The sequence below is a fragment of the Atractosteus spatula genome, chromosome 12, assembly GCF_055471065.1.
Source record: "Atractosteus spatula isolate fAtrSpa1 chromosome 12, fAtrSpa1.hap1, whole genome shotgun sequence".
NCBI classification, from domain to species: domain Eukaryota; kingdom Metazoa; phylum Chordata; class Actinopteri; order Semionotiformes; family Lepisosteidae; genus Atractosteus; species Atractosteus spatula.
This window is the reverse complement of record NC_142717.1, coordinates 33,882,057-33,904,179: the sequence shown is the minus strand read 5'-3', so window position 1 is coordinate 33,904,179 and position 22,123 is coordinate 33,882,057. Positions and strand designations below refer to the sequence as shown.

General features: G+C 35.8%; 1 long non-coding RNA gene across 1 annotated transcript in view; it reads left to right on the top strand.

Annotated features, from left to right (window-relative positions):
• The window catches only part of LOC148822944 (uncharacterized), a 151,244-nt gene extending 144,052 nt beyond the window's left edge, over window positions 1-7,192 (top strand). The window contains exon 5 of the long non-coding RNA XR_016093852.1: window positions 2,743-7,192. This is a non-coding gene — a long non-coding RNA (uncharacterized LOC148822944). The remainder of the gene's footprint in view (window positions 1-2,742) is intronic.
• Window positions 7,193-22,123: the final 14,931 nt, after the last annotated feature.

Below are 22,123 nucleotides of genomic sequence, written 5' to 3'. Positions count from 1 at the left end.
TTTTGCATGTTTGTCACACTGAAATGTTTCAGATCATCAAACAAATTGAAATATTAGACAAAGATAACACAAGTAAACACAAAATGCAGTTTTTAAATGAAGGTTTTTATTATTAAGGAAAAAAAAAATCCAAACCTACATGGCCCTGTGTGAAAAAGTGATTGCCCCCTAAACCTAATAACTGGTTCGGCCACCCTTAGCAGCAACAACTGCAATCAAGCGTTTGCGATAACTGGCAATGAGTCTTTTACAGCGCTGTGGAGGAATTTTGGCCCACTCATCTTTGCAGAATTGTTGTAATTCAGCCACATCGGAGGGTTTTTGAGCCTTAACCGCTTTTTTAAGGTCATGCCACAACATCTCAACTGGATTCAGGTCAGGACTTTGACTAGGCCACTCCAAAGTCTTCATTTTGTTTTTCTTAAGCCATTCAGAGGTGGACTTGCTGGTGTGTTTTGGATCATTGTCCTGCTGCAGAACCCAAGTGCGCTTCAGCTTGAGGTCACGAACAGATGGCCGGACATTCTCCTTCAGGATATTTTGGTAGACAGCAGAATTCATGGTTCCATTTACCACAGCAAGTCTTCCAGGTCCTGAAGCAGCAAAACAGCCCCACACCATCACACTACCACCACCATATTTTACTGTTGGTATGATGTTCCTTTTCTGAAATGCTGTGTTACTTTTACGCCAGATGTAATGTGACACACACCTTCCAAAAAGTTCAACTTTTGTCTCATCAGTCCACAGAGTATTTTCCCAAAAGTCTTGGGGATCATCAAGATGTTTTCTGGCAAAACTGAGACGAGCCTTTATGTTCTTTTTGCTCAGCAGTGGTTTTCGTCTTGGAACTCTGCCATGCAGGCCATTTTTGCCCAGTCTCTTTCTTATGGTGGAGTCATGAACACTGACCTTAACTGAGGCAAGTGAAGCCTGCAGTTCTTTGGATGTTGTTGTGGGGTTTTTTGTGACCTCTTGGATGAGTCGTCGCTGCGCTCTTGGGGTAATTTTGGTCGGCTGGCCACTCCTGGGAAGCTTCACCACTGTTCCATGTTTTCGCCATTTGTGGATAATGGCTCTCACTGTGGTTCGCTGGAGTCCCAAAGCTTTAGAAATGGCTTTATAACCTTTTCCAGACTGATAAATCTCAATTACTCTGTTTCTCATTTGTTCCTGAATTTGTTTGGATCGCAGCATGATGTCTAGCTTTTGAGGATCTTTTGGTCTACTTCACTTTGTCAGGCAGGTCCTATTTAAGTGATTTCTTGATTGAGAACAGGTGTGGCAGTAATCAGGCCTGGGTGTGGCTAGAGAAATTGAACTCAGCTTTCCAAAGATGTGATAAACCACGGTTGATTTATATTTTAACAGGGGGGGCAATCACTTTTTCACACAGGGCCACATAAGTTTGGATTTTTTTTTCCCTTAATAATAAAAACCTTCATTTAAAAACTGCATTTTGTGTTTACTTGTGTTATCTTTGTCTAATATTTCAATTTGTTTGATGATCTGAAACATTTCAGTGTGACAAACATGCAAAAAAATAAGAAATCAGGAAGGGGGCAAACACTTTTTCACACCACTGTAATAGGCCCTTTCGTATTTCATAAGTGATTTCTACACACGAGCGTAACTTTTTTACACTATTCAAAATACTGATTGTCATTTCATCTGACTTAATAAGATACACTAAATTAAATGGTCGTTTTTCCTGGCAGGGATGCCTCAATAGTAGTGGACATGAATTTCTTTTTTTAATGGATGCTGCATTGGAAAGTGGTAGATTCCACTTGTGTAATTCTTTTATACCCTTCCCCCAACTTATGAAGGTCAATGACCATTTTTCTACAGTCTTCAAAGAGCTCTCTGACCTTAACCATGATGATGAAACTACTATTGATTTCTTCCATTAGTTACCTCCTCTTGTAGCCCAGGAAGCAAGAAGCCTTAGGAGGCCTCTATATGGTTGCAGAAACTCTCACTGTACTTTGCAAGAGCAAAAAGTTATTGTAGTTTTTTTTGTTGGATATGTAAAGGAATACTCAGAGGTGTGAAGGAATATGCTCTCTAAAATATTGATTATAGTCCAACATTTTTACAGTTTTATAAACAATACACGTTGCCCAGCCTGTAAAATATACTGCTACACGTTTTTTTTTTTTGTTTCATTAGAGGTATGAATAAACCTATACGCTACATAATAAATAGCAAAAGCTTTTTGTAAAATTGTACACTTTAATACATTTTTAAGGCTTTAAATCTCAAGAAAGAAATGTACAGAGATACAATTTAGGGGAATTTTAGATTATCATCTTGGGTTAAGTAGTGAAGGATAGCAATATCCAAAACGGATTACTATGAGCATGTGTCTCCCCCACAAAAAAATAAAAACCCAGTCTTGCTCTAGGCTTATTGTGAATAACTAATCCTTAATTGTATACGTGCCTTGCATACTACAGCTGTTACTGAACGGACTCAAGCCTGACGAAGCATGAAGGAAATGTAACAAGCACAATCATTTCACTCTTTTTTTCTTTTTCTGCTTTGGTTAAATGGAATTATGATCAAAGACTTGGACCATCACAGTTTGTGTCCCCATATTAGTCATGCATTGGTGGCTGGAATTTTCATCTCGCCTAGCTTTAGTGTAACAGAGGGAAGACATGGAAGAGATGGGGAAGACAAGGTGGTAGAGAAAAAAAATATTTGGAGCAGAGCTCATTTTATTTATTTTTTTCACAGGCTCTCCCTTGGAGCATGTCACATTGAGCTTCTGCCACCAGGGGCCTCGCAGCTGAAAGAAAGAATGGAAAGGGTGATGCTACTGATTTCTAATGAGTGTAAGAAGCTGTCTAAAACTTTTTAAATTTCAGTCGACCCCCTCCAAGCAGTGCCATTGGTTTGCCTTTTGTTTGGGAGCGCCTCCACAAAAGTGTGCGACTCCTTCACATGCCATGCAGGCCCTGTTGTCATGGAAACTGTAAGGCATGTCTAATTCAGTGTATGCCTGGGTAGGTAGGGACAGAGGTCACATGCTGGCTTTCCTGCATGGGAGTTTTTTTTATCTTGGGATGGACCCCTATTCTTCAGCCATCGGCTGGAGAGGTGATGGGGTTGGGGCCCTGGGGATTGTTGGATGGATATAAAATGATTAGACTAAGCATTAAAGAAAAATCTGTGGTGAACTCGTTTCCACTCACCCCACTTTTCTTTTTACTGCTTTAAAGTGCTGCCGAAATATATCTCTTTAATCTTAATGCCAAGGGACCATTACGAGGATGGGAAACATGGTATTGATTAAAAGTGCTTTAATAAAGTGCATTGAATAGTGCCTGTATATATATTATTTTTGGATTAGGCATCTATATCATTCTTTTTCATCTGAGTCATTGAATTTCTTTCAGTTTTATTTGAATTTTTGTAAAACACTTTGTTAATAATTGTTACCAACAAAATAACAGATAATATAAAATTATGCTTTTGAGGGATACTTTAAAAGGACAGAACCTTTTGGTTTGTTAATATGAGTTTAATAATACTAATATTACCTAGTGTTTTATAATAGGGCATTGGAACCATTGGTTATTGCTCATAAGTATATAGACAATGTCTGGTAAGGCTTTGGTTAATTTTAGTAACCAAAAAACATACTGTACATTGGTATTTATTGCCACTTAAACAAGAGCATACAGTATGTTTGTAATATATTTGACTTAAAATGGCAGTAAGACTAATGAATGTATATAATTGTAAGGGATTTTATCAAATGTTACAAGTCTACAGGCTTTAAAAAATCTTATCAGCATAAATGCCCCTCTTTGGCTCTATTGAGCTTGCTAAAAGAAAGAGCTATCTCCTGTTGTCATTTCAAGCTATTTTCTCACACTTAAACTGCACTTAATTAACATATTTCCTTTTTATCCTCAGTTTAAAAAAATGTAAACCTAAGTGAGGCAGATTTCTGCTTGTATAGGAAACAAACCAGCAGAAAATATTGATGAAAAATTGCCTTTCACCAATTTGTCTCTTTTTAAACTAATAACTTCTTGTCTAGGAGCAATGAAGTACTGAACAATAGTGTTATTGTCCCATATGAAAAGACTGAAAAAGCACAGACTATGTGGATTATAGGTAATCAGATCAGTTTTACTGTTGGCAAAGATGGCTTAAGTTAAAAAAGGGAGGCAAAGGAAAAGGATAAGGTTAGGGTTTTTTGCGGGAAGACCAAACCTTTAATTTCAATTGGAATTGTGAAACTCCCACCTTCCACACTCCCTTGTCAGGAAACAAGCTTGAGCCACAGTCCTGATGCTGGAAAATGTGGGCTGGCAGGTCAAGCTAAATCAATCCCAGGTGTGTGGCCTCACATGTGCTCTCTTACAAACCCCACAGCTCTGCAGTACTGGGGATACTTTGGACATCCCAGTGATGTTTTCTGTAGTCTTTTTAATCAAACATATAGAATAATGATTCTGCATAATGCTTAAAGAGGAAGAACCATTTTTAGAAGGGTACCATTTCAGTTTTAACCTATACTTCAGCTACATTAAATTATTTTGTAATGTCTTGTGAACTTTTGGTACTATAATAATACATTCCAAAGATGTTTTAAAGTATACATTAATTATTGTACAGTATTAAAATTGTATTCAGAATTTCTTTCTTGTCCTGGTGTTTTTAATAATTGTATTTCTTTGTAATGTTAGTACTTTACCTAACTAGGAGGTTATTTTACTGTTGTGATTGCTTATAATTTATAAGGAAAATGTTAGTAATTGTTATGTTCCCTTACTGTTTTGTTACTGCCAAAAGATTACAATTAGAACAAGATATAAAAATGAAACAGTCAGTAAGGTTCTGCTGCAGGTAAAATGCACTAGTTTGCACTTGTCAAATCACTGGATAGGGATTTATACATATAATGACATTTTCATGAGTTCAAATAAAAAAAAATACTTTCAAAATGTACTTCCAGATTTAGGCATATACCAATAGGCATATACAATGTATACATTCAACATACTGTACATAGACATGTATGTAATAGAGATCTGTAGACATTACAACACATTACATTTGAGTGGTATTTATATATTATGACTTTTTTATGAGTTCAAATAATTAAAATCTGTCAATATTTACTTCCAAATTTGCTACACACATGCCAATATGCAACAGTACAATCAGCATACAGTACATAGACATATATATGTAGTAGAGAGCAGACCGGTAACATTACAATATGTATAAAATGACTCAAATATTTTTGTGGATAAGGCTTATAGATAGGGAACTAATTATTTAGTAGTTCAGAGATTGATGTGTGTGATCTGTTGGGACCAATGTGCTAATAAATGGAGTGGTACGGTGTGTTTGTAGTTCCAGGTGGTATGGAGTATGCACATGCAAATTAGTAAATTTGTGAAGCTTGTGATTACATGAATAATGAAGTATCACTGCTGCACTATTAATATTATAATGTAGGCTTTATGTAATGCTTAATCATACTACTATTTTAGGATACAGTTTAAACATTCTAAAAACTAGATGTTAACACACGTACGTGGACACATTATATAAAATGTAAAATAAAAATGTCATCTGTTGGAATCGATTAATTGGTCACGCAGTTTACAAAATATTGAGTAATCAGAGATTAAATTAGAAGGTGTACTTTTAAGCCTTTAACATGTGTCTCTTGAATGAACTAGTATTTTCACCCACAACTGTTATGTTTCTGAAAGCACTAAAATCATGCATCATGGTGGTACTGATAGTCGCTTAAAGAAACTGTAGGAACATTTCAAAATACAGCTCACATTACGTACAGTATAGTTAAATATAAAAGGTTTTATGATATGAATGTAGATAAGGTGCTCTCGCTAGTAAAAGTATTAGTATTAGGATGTATTTTAATAATAATATGTGACCATTTCCATGAGGTTTTGAAATGCTGTATTTGTCCTCAGTTGCCCCAGGTTACAGTAACATTCCCCCAGGGAATCATATTCAAACACGCTCAGGTTGTTTATCAGTTTGCTCCATATTCTACCAACCGTCCAATCGATCCTAATTTTTCTATCAAATTCTCTTTTTAATACACTTTTCACCACTCGGTCAGTGCTCTGACATTGTGTGAGCACTTTTTCACTCTTTCTCTCTTCATAGAAATGCATCAGCCCACAAGCCTGAAAACCCAAAAGAACTCAGAATCCCAAAATCTGAATCCAGAAAACCTGACACCTGATCTGTCTGAATCCAGCTTCTACCACGGATCCAGTGTTGTCTTCCGACAGCTTCCAGTCTCTTCAGATTCACGATTCCTTTTCTCCATTCCCCATATCTGTTTCACCCAGCTCTTGCTGAGCTCTTACACTTTGGCTCTCTCTGCTGTCTACCGAGGATCACCGAGTCCTTGCACTTGGATCTTTGTCAGTCAGCAACTGTAGCAGTCTAGCCCGGGGTATAACAATTTGCAGCCTAAGACCATTCCATTCCTCCAACCAAATTGTCTTTTGCTAAAGTAGTGAGTAAATGGTGTAATGGCACATTCCACCTGGATTATTCTAATCAAGAAATGTAATGAAAAAAACTAGTATCACACCCTCGAAATCCAAGACTTTATTTTAATCACAAAAAATCATAATAAAAGTACAATCTCAATCAGTGGTCAAGATAATTTTTTGATAATGTCTACCGTCTATGCTTGTCCAATCAGAGCCTTCATGCTTGGTTGAATGTTTTGATTGGTCATTAGTAGTTTTCAGTAGTCATTCCAACCCTAATTTAGGTGGAGAATGTGATGTGGATAGTGAGCTTTATCAGTATAACTCACATGGATGAGGAAATGACAAACCATTTGTACTGTAAGTACAAGGCTGTCAGATACCCCTCCCACTTGATGTTTAAAGAGTCAGGGAGCTGCTGCAAGAGAGGATGGGGTGGATAGAGGGATGTGAAAGGAACCAAGAAAATGTCATATTTATACATATTGTAGGTGGGTATAAGTGGGCGGTTCGACCTCTTTCCAAAAGATTGTTTTAAATTTTATAGCTTTTCAGATTTTATCTGAAAAATATTATATATAAAGAGCATGGAGAACACCTGTTTGTACTGTATGTCTGATGCAGGTCGTGTACTGTGGCTGAAACCTTTGCTGCAATCTTCAATTAAAGTTTTGGATGTGTAGAAAGTTTTGGGTATTTTTTCTTTTTTGATTGACATATTTTTGTCTGAACTTCAATTGTTCTCAAGCCAAACTTAATACCTCTTTTTAAATCTATTATATATATATATTGGATACTTAATTGTATTTGTGAGGTTCACACACATTTTTATAGTTTATTTTTTATCCCAGCTTGTTTAATGTCATTATGCTTTTTGATAACTCTTTTGATTCTTCTCCTTTTATTTTTAACTGAGCTAGCACTTCCATACCGAATATCAGGAAATCAGATAACTTTTGTTACAGACCTTCAGAGTTAGTAGTTGCTGTTTAGAGACTATAGAACTACATTCCTAAGACAACTCCTGTCAACAGGAAAAGAGAATCTTGTCAGTTAATCCATTTATAGAACACCTTCTCAAGGTGACAGCTATCTGAGTGAAGTTCTTTAAAATCAGTGATACTGAGCTTTATTTAACTTCAGTAGGAAAATTACAGTAAAAAAAAATACAATGAAGATATCCAGAATTTCTGACCGAGCATGATTAGTCTTTTTCTACAGTAGATCACTATGTACAGCATCCTTGGGTTTGGAGAGGTTCTATAAATAAAACATTTTGTTTTTTTTTTCATTTTGACCTAATACTGTAACCTATCTGTTAGCCCAACAGGCATTTTTCCATAACTTTTATAAAAAAGCCATTGTGAATTCAGAGCACACACACCTGTGTTTTTGTTAAGTAAGATCCGTATTGATGCAGTCTATTCTTAATGCTACAAACTAGATGTGCACTGTAAATTGAACATCCCCAACAAACCCCACCACATCAATCTCCACTGTTCCCAGTTGTGCTGTTTTCATAGGCAAATTACTTGCCTAGTCTACACCAAAGTATTCTGTAATTTTAATCTCTGACATTTTATTACTTTCTGCACCCTATTCACTCTTTGTAACTGTTTTCAATGACCGGAAAGTAATATATACTGTAGCAGAGTTTGATAGATTGTCACAAGTCATCCTGGGTGACCTTACAACCAATGTTTCTCCAACACGATTGTTTTGAAATAGCAAAAAGAAAAAAAAACTTTTTGATTATTTTGGAGCTGCCATGATGGGAAAAAATATGTATATTTGTGGAAAATGGTTAGCATGTGAAAAGTTCACAACACAAATCAGAACAATGTGGCACAAAGAATTATCACCATATGAAGTCAATATGCAAAACTTTGGCATATTAAAATTGGCAGCCCTTATAGGGCTTATAGGGGTGGGAAACAAGATTGAACAAAGATTCATCTATAGTAGGTGGGTCAATGCACAAAAATGACACAAAGAGCTTGTTTGGTTTTAAGTAGTTAACTAGCAGCCAAGTTGTAAGTGATCTACACTACATGTACAGTATCTGCACTGTGCATATGAAATGTTTTTGTTTACTAAATGTATCAAATGAGTAATAATAGTAATACTGCGTACAGGCACTGCTACACTTGACCAAGTATTTGTGTGGGACTAATGTTAGCCAACAATAAGATCTTCATCAGTTTTTCCAAGTTGCAGTATAATTTAGGGAAAATAATTCTTGGTGCCCTTAGAACAAGAAACTACTTCCCTGACATCTCTCAGAGAAAGATAAGCAGAGTAAATATTTCTTTCCTTCAAAATGTGCATTTTCTTTGATCCATTAATCCAATGTTTTTGCTAACTAAAATCTTATCTTAAATGTTTTAATTGTTTTTTTGTAATTTAAGAGACAATATGTAAAACACAACCAAGGAACCAGCTTTTCTTTTCAGTCTGTGTAATCATAATAACATGGTACTGTAGATGTTCTTATTTTAAATTAAAAAAATAATAGGTAAAATTGTTTTCTTGAAATAAGTTTTGATCAAGCATTCAGGGAAATATGATTAAGTTTAGGTTCTCATTGTTATGTTTGTCACTTTCATTTGGGCAAAAATATCTGTAAAAAAATAGAAGCTGATATAAGTGAGCATTTGTTTTCAGACAACAAAGCTACTAGCTAATGTAAATATAAACTGGAAATTGTGAGTTATAAAGAATTGTGGTGATTATTTCAGAATGTACTACTATGTGTTTGAGGCTGAAAGGTTTTTCCCCTTGTGAAGGTTACAGCGTTCAGTTGAGAGCTTTTGGTTAGGAATAAAAACCAGCAATGCAGATTGTTTGATACTTCTGGTGTTTGGTGCCACACTCTAATGCCAAAGTGAACTGAAGTCACTTTATCTTTAAAAACCTTGTTTTCTTGAGTAGTGCACATCCTGAAAACTTACAAAACCAATCTTCTCCTAATAGTTTTGAACTTAATGGTGCCATTTTAATTGTATATTATTTAGCTGTATTACATTTGCCAAAATCTTTTGCCTGTGATGTAAAATAGACATGTACTGTAGAGCACCAGGAGAATGTTTTACACTATAAAACATGACTTAATCCTTTGTTAAAATATGGCATCCTAATCATATTTAGCACCCATGCTAAAACCCATTATCTGGTTCTTCTTATTGGGATTATCATGCACTACATGGCTAACATCAACCAATGAAATGGCCAGTGTCTTGCAAAGTTTCCACATTTTATTGCTGTCTGATCTTGCGAACATGATAATCACAACTTTTCAAATAAGGCTCTATGTTTGTAAGCTACATTGTAAACATATAATATTAATGAATTATAATTCCTTAGATTTATATGGCACTTTTCTGGACACTCCACTCAAAGTGCTTTACAGGCAATGGGGACTCCCCTCCACCAGCACCCATGTGCAGCCTCCACCTGGATGATGCAACGGCAGCCATAGTGCTCCAGTACACTCACCACACACCAGCTATCAGTGGGGAGAAGAACAGAGTGATGAAGCCAGTTTATAGATGGGGATTATTAGGAGGCCATGATTGGTAAAGGCCAATGGTAAACAGTGGAATTGGTAAAGGACGCTGGGGAAACATCCCTACTCTTTTTGAGAAACGCCCTGGGATTTTTAATGACCACAGAGAGTCAGGACCTCGGTTTTATGTCTCATGCAAAAGACGGCACCTTTTTACATTATAGTGTCCCCATCACTATACTGGGGCATTAGGACCCACATAGAGTGCAGGGTGAGTGCCCCCTACTGGCTCCACTAACACCTCTTCCAGCAGCATCCTTAGTTTTTCCGAAGAGGCCTCTCATCCAGTACTGACCAGCCTCACACTTTCTTAGCTTCAGTGGGTTATCAGTTATGATTTGCAGGGTGATACAGCTGCTGGCCATAATATAAGCTGTAGTATAGACATTAAATTCCAAACTGAAATGTAATGATTGTACACGATCTTCTCAAAAGTAATATGGCTAAACTTCCAGCTTAACCAAAATTTTCAGAGCGCTTTAATAAATAGTTCATGCTTATCAGTTTGGAGAAGGATACAAAATCATTTTTGAACACTGTCAGACAGATAATTTGTGAATGGAAAATATCAAAGATCATAGTGGTTTTATCAAGAACTGGCCCTTCTGCCAACATTTTTCCAATAACAACCTAAATAATCATGCAGGAAGTCACAAATAACCATAAAGTAACATTTAAGGAACTGCAAACCTCTTTCACAGCAGCAAATACAGTATGTGTATGATTCAGCATCAGGAAAAGACTGAACTGGAATGGTTTTCTTGAGAGGATTGCTAGGAAGAAATTATTGCTCTCTAAAAAGAAAATTGTCATCTATCTCAAGTTTGCCAAAGAATTCTAAAACTAGAAGTATGTTCTCTTCACAAATTTTTTGTGTAGCAAAAAGAAACTCCCTTTCAACAGAAGAACCTTATTACAGCCCTCAAGTGTGGTGCTGGGTGTATCATGGTTTGCTTTACTGCCTGAAGATCCTGATGACTTACCATCATTCATGGAGCAATAAATTGGATGTCAGGCCATCCATTCATCAACTGAAGCAAGTTAATCATCCTAAACATAGAAGCAGATCTATAACAGAATGGCCAAAGTTGAAGAAATTTCACATTTTCACATTTCACAGAGTAAAAGTCCTGACCTAAGCACCATTAGAATGTTATGGCAGGACCTGAAGAAAAATTCATAAGAGCCAATGCCTGCAGTTAATGAATCTAAGGGTTCACAACTTCCATCCATTCTTCCATTTTCTAACTGCTTTATCCAATACAGGGGAGCTGGAGCCAATCTCAGCAAGACAATACAGGTTACACCCTGGACAGGACCCCAGTTGATTGCAGGACAACTACACACGCTTGTACCAGTGCCAGTTTTCCTGGAAGCCAGTTAACCTATCAGTACCTCTTTGGACTGTGGGAGGAAATCAATGTAAACACTGCAGGAAGATAAAAACATCATGCAAATAGCACTCCAGGAATTGAGCACAAGGCCACACCGCTGTAAGGCAGCAATACTAACCACTGTGCCACCATGCCACCCTTAGATTCACAAATTAAATCAGGATATTACTTTTGGATCATTTTGTAATATGATCCAAATGTATCTTACATCTTTGTGTTATACATTTATTCAGGTTATCTTAATCTTTTATTAAGACTTAAATGAAGATCTAATTATGCTTTAGGTCTAAAATATATGAGAATATGGACCTAAAGATTATGCAGACCTTTCTAAGCACCATACTTCACCTTTTATGATCCAGACTTTGCCTTCATACCCATGTCAAGAAATATTTTAGAAAATAAAAAACCCTTATTGACAGACAACATGTTCGTTGTTTTGATTTCCTAATAATACTTAAAGCCCAAATACAAAAGGTTTGAAGAGAAAAATAAAATCTCTTAGATTTAAAAAAATCAATGTTTTCACCAACTTATAGTATATGTGTTATCCTACAGTATATACAGATATACGGATGTGTCATGAATCGCTCTTATAACATACATTCTACTTTCCTCGTCCAAAACCTTGGTGGGTTCTGTCCTCTGAGGTTAGACTTTATTCTTTGTAATTGATTTCTACTGTATCTTGTGTTTATGTATTAACCTGCAACTATATAATAATAATAAAAAAATCTCTTTTTGTAATTACTTGTAGATGCACTAAGTCCTTCTCATCTGATTGAGAGGAGAAGCTTTGTGCAAAAAGTTGACTAATATATCTCTTCCAAGCCTCGTGGAATCTCTGACATTTGCCGAGCCAATGGGGACCTAAATCCGAGCTCATCTTTGATGGACACATTGCAGGAAGACTTACTGCTTCAAACCATACTTGTTCAAGGCTCCCCAGGTGGGTTGGGAACCATTGAATATTTGACCTCGAGGTGTTTACAGCACCTTCTCTGTGGCATGTGTGCTCACATATCTTCCACTGTAATTGGCAGTAACTAGACAGCTGCAGCTGAGAGAGGCCAAAGAATCATGGACTGAGAACATTAAAAGTGTACTGGAAGGCTAACACACCAGTGAAAGTTTTATATTTTGATCATTCAAGGGACAGTTCAATTTCCAGATACCCATCATATTTTCTAAATTTAAGTACACATTTTTGCTGTTTTGTATTGAATTAGAATAGGTATTTCTTTATACTTTTACAAAACGTGTGAAAGATTACTTGACAAGATTGTATTGTCTTCTTACTGAATTGTAAACATACCAATTAACAGGGATTTTGAAAGCCCATTATTTGAACTAACAGGACCAGGACCTTAATAGATGCAGGAATATATCACCTCTTAAGAGGGGTCATTTTATAATATGATGCTTGTGGCATCTTGGGGATGGTTTAGTACATGATAGAAGACTGTACAGTGATTGTACTGACTTGTGTACACTGTTACTTTTGGGGAAACAAAAGTCTTGAATTTTTTTTCAAAATAATGGTATATTGTGTAATTGTATTGTGTAAGAATAAATAATAATGCAAGTATATGTTGAGCATGGTATGCTGTAAAAGAATTTGCTACATAAATTATCTGAAATACAAAAAGGGCTCCGTGTACATTTTTTAATGTTAAGTTAATGTCTTTACATGCAATTTCTAATTAGACAGTTTTGATAGCTGAAATAACTTATGTGTTAGTGTGGGTGTGTGAATTCTTTAGTTTGCTATGTTTGACTTGCATATTCATTGTGCATTGCTGTTGCCCTTCTCTGTATTTTGATTTTAATTGCTTATACTTTGTTTTGTTCTGACACACCCACTCATGCATGTTCAGAGATTATGTAAGTGTTATTTAGTGTGGGTGTTTATAATATACAAATTAAACGGGTGTTTGAAATGATAGGTGATTTGGACAGATTTTAAGTTCATTCTGTACCAGTGAAAAAAAAATTCAAGGTCAAGCAATGTGGCTTGTACTCTTAAATGTGTATTTTAGGGTTTAGTATTGTAAAGTATTGATCACTGAGGACTGTTTATTTTAATACCTTGCTCAATAGATTATATGTAGTGGGTGGGTATTCACTCAAAAATATAAACAATATGAATGAACAAGATGAATGAGGTTGGACGAAATAGGTATATTACCCATTCAAAGCTTGCCCTTGTACAAGAAATTGAAACTGTATGTCACAAAATAATTTCTAATACATTGATGAACTCAGTTTCAGATACAAATACAAATTCAAATACAATCCAATACTGATATAATAATATTATTACTTCCTGCCTGGTAGTTACTGTTTGCCAGCAAACCCACAATATAGCAAATCACCTAGAGCATTATGAAACTGCTTCATTAATTTAATTGAATCAACAAACTTTTTTCAATAAACAAAAGCTCTTATAATTAAAAATGAGTTACTATAAAACCTATTGAATAGGTAGATTGCAGAGGTGGACAGGTAGAAAGACAATACTTTTTTCGGCTTGAGACGACAACATTGATGCACCACTTGTATGTTATCATGTCAATTATCACCTTAAAGATTTCTGGCCTTGTCTAAATGGTGTAACATGGAGGCACACAGAGCAATTTGATTTCTGTGTGCAAAATGCCAAACACTGGCAGAAATATGTCAACAGTTTATAGAAGTGTTTGTTCTCTATTTCACGTCATGGAAACAGGTGGGTGTGTTGTAGTGGTTTTGATAATGTCAAGGTGGACATTTAAGATGAACAGAAATCTAGGTGTCCAAGTATAAGTACTTCCTCAATGAATGAGACAATTTGCAAAATTGAATCCATGATTATGGAAGAAAGACAAAACAAACTTTACATTTTTCCGGTATGGAACATACCATTGTCCATTGGCAGTTAAGGTACTACAAAGTGTGCACCCATTGGATACGAGGGCAATTCATTCCTTCATTGATACTCACATGTCCATCTTTTTGGAATGTTCTCTGCTTCAATGTACAGGTTACTATGTAGGAGGAATGCAGTCCACCAGTACTTCATTACTGGAGATGAAAAAATGGTGCATTGTTTTACATACTGAGCCACCAACCTCATAGTCCTGATCTGGCACTCAGGGATTGCTCTTCAGTCCCTTAAAGAAAGACAAATTGCCATTGACATTAAGAAAATATTGTAGTCTCTACTATATTAGTCTAAAACAGATTTCTACTATGCTACTATGCTCTACTTTCTACTATATTCTGCATTGGTGTCATGGTGGGGCACATGCCTCAACAAGTTTGGAGACTATGAAGAAAAGGGATGTGTATCATGGCTTTATTATTGGTTATAATTTTAGCTTTTGTTATCGTCTTTATTGAAACACCCTTATGTATCACACAAAAGTGCATTTTTATATTTTTAAAACTAAACTGGAAAAATTACCGTTGTGAACTTGCTTTAAATAAGCAGCACTTGCATATACAGGTTTTAAACTATATGTGCAGTATAAGCAGAGCGGTGCATATCACGTTTCTGGATCAAGACATGAGAAATTTCAGCCATGATCTGTTAGCTTGTGAAGTACTTATTTTTATGCTGCATGAGACTTGTAGGCAGAATGTCAGGAAATCGATAAAACACTAGTTTCACTGCTAAACCTCATGCTTTATTTTAATTGATTTACAGAGGTTCTAACCTAGATAAATAACAGCAGAGCTTAAATTCAGTAGTTCAAGATCATTTTGCATAAATTACAAGCAGTTTACAGAATCTCCACCTCAACCTGTCTTTGCTGAGGTAGGATGTCCTGACTATAGGGATGAAAGAAAACAAGAGGAGCTGCCAAACATAAATGGGTATACAGTATTTCTAGAAGCAAGGGAAACAATGAATATCTGTATTTTCATTTCTGGAGGGCAGATTAGGTAAGTACTGTAATATGTGCCTGGAGCTATTTGTACTTGCAAACTTCGTTTTTTAAACAATGTCTAATGTCTCATGTCTGCCTGTTTTTATTTACTTCCCCTTTCTGCTGTTGGCTTGAATTGTGATAATCCTATAAATAATCTGTTTCATTTCCTATTTTTATCAACTGAAAGTTGATAATTCTGTTGGCTGTCAAAAGCATGTGAACTCTTCTGCTTATGTTCTAGCAGCATCACTTTTGATTTTTGAGGTTAGGGCATTAGGAAAACATGACAACTCCCTTCTTGCCTTCATGACACAGAAATTTGTGATTTCATCAGCAAGGCATCCAGTCTTTGATTATGTGTCAGTGCATTAATTCTGTAGACCACATTGCTGCTGTTAATTATGTGCAATCTCCTTGACCATAAACATAAAAGTTAAGTTTATATAGTTTTTCAAGAGATTTAGGATTTCCAGTTTTCCAGTTTTTTTCCAGAAATTGATGATGGTCTTGATTTTAGGTTTAGAGATTTTTAAGGTCATAGCTTTCTTTTGCAAGTGCCATATGTGACAAAAAAATGAAACAAAGAGTAAAGTAGTGAAGGAGTGAGCTGTGAACAAAAATAAAATGTCTGTGATGTGTTTAAAAACTTAATTTAACAAAATTATTGACACAACCTTCTATCTCGGGGAATGCACACACACACATATATTTCTTTAAGACAGACATTTGAATAGTTTCTTTAGGGATGAGGGCAAACTCAGGGAGAAAATAATTTATGAGGAGAATATTTCCCTTAGGGATATGTGCTCAGTTGGAATTACCTGCCAGTTGTTGACATCACCTACCCCCAAGCCAACAATCTTGAAAAGGACAACTGCCCCCTGCTTTTAAGGTTCTTGTGATCTGTCAAAGAAGCTATTCATTCTATTTATTTTTTTGTTTTTTTAAAAGACTGTTGGCATTGCAGAGCAATCTCTGACAGTGGCAATACTTCATTTTTCCCCTGGTGCTTGTTAGGTTTGTAGCTTGCTGCCACACTAACACAGCTTCTCAGGGATGCACCTAAAGGAACTGAAGGCTCTGTGTCAAGGGTCCTCATTTCCAAAGGTCTGGGTCTTCAAGCTGTCCACAGAAAAGCCATGTGTAGAGTCTGGTTTTCTTAACAGGATGGTTTTCCTGAGTAAAGAAGATAGACTGTTTAAAATCAACATTACTTGTCACACAATCTGTATAAATGGTATTGTTAAAAAATGGAAACTGTGTATAGAGAGTGGGGGAATAGAAAAATATTCTAAATAATAATATTTTTACATTTACGTGAATAGTGTGCATGGCATTTGTTAGTTAACACACACTTCCTCCAAACTCACTTTTTACTGTTTACCCAGTAAGAGAAAATATTAACTGGGCTGCATCGATCTTTGTCAGGGAAACATAAATATTAATCAAACTGGGAAATTACAATGAAGGAGAAAGTGAATTGTTCTCTTTTGTTGGTACTCCAGTTTGGATGGCATAATTTTGGATTGCGAGTTTCACAGATAAGAATTTTTTAACATGTTTATAATGACCTATATTATTAGATTAATAAACAAACACCAAAATTGTATGTATTTTTAAATAAATATTACAAATCATATTTAAAACATTATGTATATTACCCTCTTAAGTTTTAGAAGAATACCAACATGCAGTCTGAAATGAGTCAAGTGAAATTTAATAAATTAGTATTCCATCATGGCTACCAGGGGACCTATTGAAAGAACCATAATATTATAATTTCTGTATATTGTAATACTGTTGTCTGTGCATGACAAAATTCAAACATCCAGTCTTCAGTTTTCTTTTTCTGCACAGTTCACACAGTATGACATCACATTGAGTATCTTATACTACAGGCTTTGGATAATGTAATTAACATACCGTTTTGTTAGATTAATAAAAACGTCTGTGTACCTCACTTTATGCAGAAAAAGTAATGCATACAAAGCTCATGTATGTATATACTGTACATAAAAAATACAAAAAATACTAAATATGTACAAAATAAATTAACACACTGAATATAATAATAACGTTTTTATTCGTGGTGTTGTTTCAGATAAAGAAAGGTATATTACTACATAAAATGATCCATTTTGTTAAAAATTTCAGACACGGCATATCAGCTAGTAAAATCACTTGACTGGAATGCAGATGAATATGGTGGATTGTGCCTGGTCTGTATCTCTCCCCAAATGATGATGCATGATTGGCTGAACACTCTGGGGATTACCAGTATTAGCTTTGAGTTGCACATTTTGGAGGAAAATCTACACAGTCATATACAATATACAGTCATGAGAAAAAGTTTGTGAACCCTTAGGAATTATATGGAATTCTGCATGAATGGCTCCTAAAATGTGATCTTATTTGAACAACAACACACAAAACATTTTACATTGACATATCTTTATTGAAAAAATGGTTTAAACAATCAAGGTCATTGATGGAAAAAGTATGTGAACCCTTATATTTAGTAACTAGTGGAACATCCTTTATTGGCAATAATCGCAACCGAGCTCTTTCTGTAGCTGCTGATCAGACCTGCGCAGCGGTTAGGAAGTATTTTGGCCCATTCCTCTATACAAAACTATTTCAGTTCATGTTTATTTTTGGGATGTCTTGCTTGTACGGCCTGCTTCAGATCACACCACAGCATTTCAATGGGATTGAGGTCAGGACTCTGACTTGCCCATTCTAAAATACGGAATTTCTTTTGTTTGAGCCACTCTGTTGTTGATTTACTCCTGTGTTTTGGATCGTTGTCATGTTGCATGACCCAACTTCTTTTGAGTTTTAGATCACAGACAGACACCCTGACATTCTGCTGTAGAATTTCCTGATACAAGTTGGTATTCATTGGTCTCTCAATGATTGCAAGCCATCCAGGCCCTGAGGCAGCAAAGCAGCCCCACACCATTATACTCCCTCCACCATGCTTCACACTTGGGATGAGGGTTTGGTGTTGGTGTGCAGTGTTTTGTTATCTCCAAACATAGCGCTGTGTACATTTACCAAAAAGTTAATCATTTTGTCTCATCTGTCCACAGAACATTGTTCTAGTAGTGCTGTGGAACATCCAGGTGGTCTTTAGCAAACTTGAGACGGGCAGCAATGTTTTATTGGAGAGCAGTGGTTTCCTCTGTGGTAACCTGCCATGAACAACACTCTTCAGTGTTTTTGTTATGGTAGACTCATGAACACAGACGTTGTCAAGTGCAAGAGATGCCTGCAGATCCTTAGCTGTCACCCTAGGGTTCTTTTTCACCTGTTTGAGGATTGTACAGCATGCCCTTCCACTGATCTTTGTAGGACGCCCACTCCTAGGGAGAGTAGCAACAGTGCTGAATTTCTTCCATTTGTAAACTATCTGCCTGACTGTGGACTGATGGAGGCCCAAGTCTTTAGAAATCCTTTTGTAACCCTTTGCAGTCTTATGAGCTTCATCAACTCTTCTTCTGAGGTCCTCTGAAATGTCTTTTGATTGGGCCATATTGCACTTCAACAGAATTCTGTTGTGAAGAGCAAATAACCAAAATTGTGTAATTTTTTATTCGGCAGGAGAGGCCAAACCCAACACCTGAATTGATTGGAATTCCTGACTCCAATTACCCTGTTTTCAAGATGTCAGTATCCTAAAGGTTCACATTCTTTTTCCATCAATGACCTTAATTGTTTAAACCATTTGTTCAATAAAGATGTGACAATATAAAATGTTGTGTGTGTTGTTTGTTAAATAAGACTGTCTTTATTTATTATTATGACTTAGATGAAGATCAGATCACATTTTGGGAGCCAATCATGCAGAAATACAGATAATTCCACAACTGTATATATACATTTGTGAAGAGACATTTGTAGCCAAATTAATGTAAAATTATATTTGTGTTGGTTCATCTCTGGAAATGAGATACAACTCAAAAGATTTATTGAATACATGTGTAGCTGATATATTCTTTTAGACCTACGGTATACAGTTCATAGAAAATTTTCTTTTTTGTTGTCTTCTCTCAGTTGCCTACTAATTATGGATTTTTGTGTAGATTGTAATGTTGGTTTTAAGTTGTTGCCTTGGAAGAGAATGGCTACATACAGTACACATTCTTGGTAAAGAGGTTCAGTGATTCTTTTCCACTATACAATTTTGCTTCCTCCTAGAAAAGACTACTATCATATGAAACAAAGATTCTGGTTTAGAGGTGTTATACCAAGATAGTTTGATTAAAGGTGTTTCAGTGTAGTGACAAAAAGCAGGATGACGTGTTGCATGGATCCCTGTGTGCTGCAAATGTAATATTTCACATATTGCTACTCCCACGTATCTAAGTTGATCAAAAGAAAAAACATGGGTGCCAGATTATGGTCTGACACATTTGCACAGGAAGTTCAGAAAATCTGGCATGAGTATTTGGAATGGGAAGATTTTGAGTACTTTTTTTAAAGTACTTTATATAAATGTATATAAATGTGATTTTATCATAAAGTCACATTTTCATATTTTAGTGTTTTATCTTTTTGTGTTTATTTTAAAAAACCTCCTATTGTATGTCACCTTTGTACCCTGCCTTTTGAATTTTTTGAGGGTTTCTTTTTTAAGGCTATGTGGTGGGTCCACAATTCCTATCATGATAAAACCACAGTTCCATCAGCATGCAACATGCACAGTGGGAGGGCTGGCATGGTGGTGTTTCAGAGGAATTAGTTACAACATGCCTACATTTTGACTCCTTAGCTTGTATGAGTATATAATCCTGATTTCCTTTTCTTGAGTCAAACAGTTCCATGTAGTATGTATAGTATTACTATGCACATATATAATATATTGGTGAACAAAGATCCATACTAGTAACAAAGAGAAAATTATTTTGCTTAATATTATGCGCGACACTAAATTATCATGTTTTAGAATATTTTAACGGAAATTAAAAACATATCACTTAATGTTTAACTAAGACCAGATGTTATACAAAGGGAAACATGTTGGTGAATTGGTTAGTCTTGCTGACTTGCAGTGCTGGAGCTCGGGACCCAATTCCTGGGGTGCTATCTGTATGGAGTTTGTATGTTCTTTTCACGTTTGTGTGGGTTATGTCTTTGTTCTCCAGTTTCCTCCCACATACTTGTCAAATAGTCATATGATATGAAGTATGCCGCTCTGGTTTCTTTCCACACTCCAAAAACATTCTGGTTGGTCAACTGTCTTCTGGGAAAATTATTTGTGATGTGTGTGCGTGTTTGCATCTATGTATGCCCTGCAATGGACTGGTGTCCTATCCAGGATGAATCCTGCCTTGTGCCTGGGGCAATTGCTAAGCTATGTAATCACAAACATATTTCAAACTACTTTTTTTAAGAAGAAGCAGAAGAAGAATGATATGATACCACCATTGGTATCATTATTGTGAAGTATATGCACAGGAAAGCCTAAAGACTTAATCCTGTACATGCTGAGTTTACTCCTAGCTAGAAAACATACCCAGCTGTCTAAGAAAACAATTCCAGCAGAAAAATTGACATTACACAAGAGGGTAGGGTTATACCCTGTTACTGACACTCTGGTGTGGATCAGAAGGTAGGACGTTAAAAAAGCGGCTAAGTCACATTTGTGCACACACAGACATGCAGACAGTGATACCAGCTCATGTCTAGTCAAGCATAAATTTCTGGCTAGAGGTGAGGATTGCAGGGAGCCACAAGATGAAAGTAGGTCAGCTAAGCTGCATACATGAAGGTGCTTTCTGCATAGATTGGCAACGCAACTGTGGTCAATGTTTTGAAACTGACTCCTTTAATTACCCAAGGAAGGGGTATCTGCTCCCTATGGTCTGGGTTGGTAGTTTTCCTTGTCTCTCAGCCTCCACAGGTTAGCTAATTAAAGTGTGTACTGAATGAATTAGGTTTAGTATGAACAGGAGATTTTTCATTTGGTGTCCACAGGCTGTGCCAAGCATACAGTGCTAAAAGCCTTGTAAACCTGAATTAAATTAATTACCAGTTCCTCAGTACTTCATTGAATTTATTTAGGAGGGTCTTTAAATTCATGTTAATATTGCAGAAAATTGCTTTGGTTCTATAATTAATATGAGTTACATTAGAAATATTTTTCCAAATTGCACAAAGTAGTTTTTTTTTTAGCATTTGCTGAAAAATTTAATTCCAGTTGGTTCAGTACCAGTATTCAGTTTCAGTATTGTTTTAATTACTGTACACTAATACTTAAAATGGAGAAGAAAATCAAATTCTTTGGTGAAGATTTGTGGAAGAGATTGTTTTATATTTATCACAGAAGTTTCAGATATTCTACTCATCTGCTTTTATCTAAGGTTTATGGCAATTATTAATGGGTTACAACTTTTTATTGCCTATGAAAAATGAATATAACCATCCTTACATATTTTCTTTGCTTTATGGTTCCTGTAGTGAAAGTATACAGTGTTATATGTGTAAGAAAGCTGCTAATTTTATTTTTTCTTTACATAATTTATTTTCTTGATGATTTCTAAGATTTTTTTCAAGCATTCCATTAGATCAGTGCACTTTAAAATAAGAGCCTAATGTCCACCACAAAAAAAGCTATGAACTGTAACTCATTTATAATACAATAGTAACATATCAGTAAGATGCATTTCTTGGGGAATTAAGAATAATCATCTTTATTACATTCATTTTTCATTTCTATTGAGATATCTGTAACATTCTGAC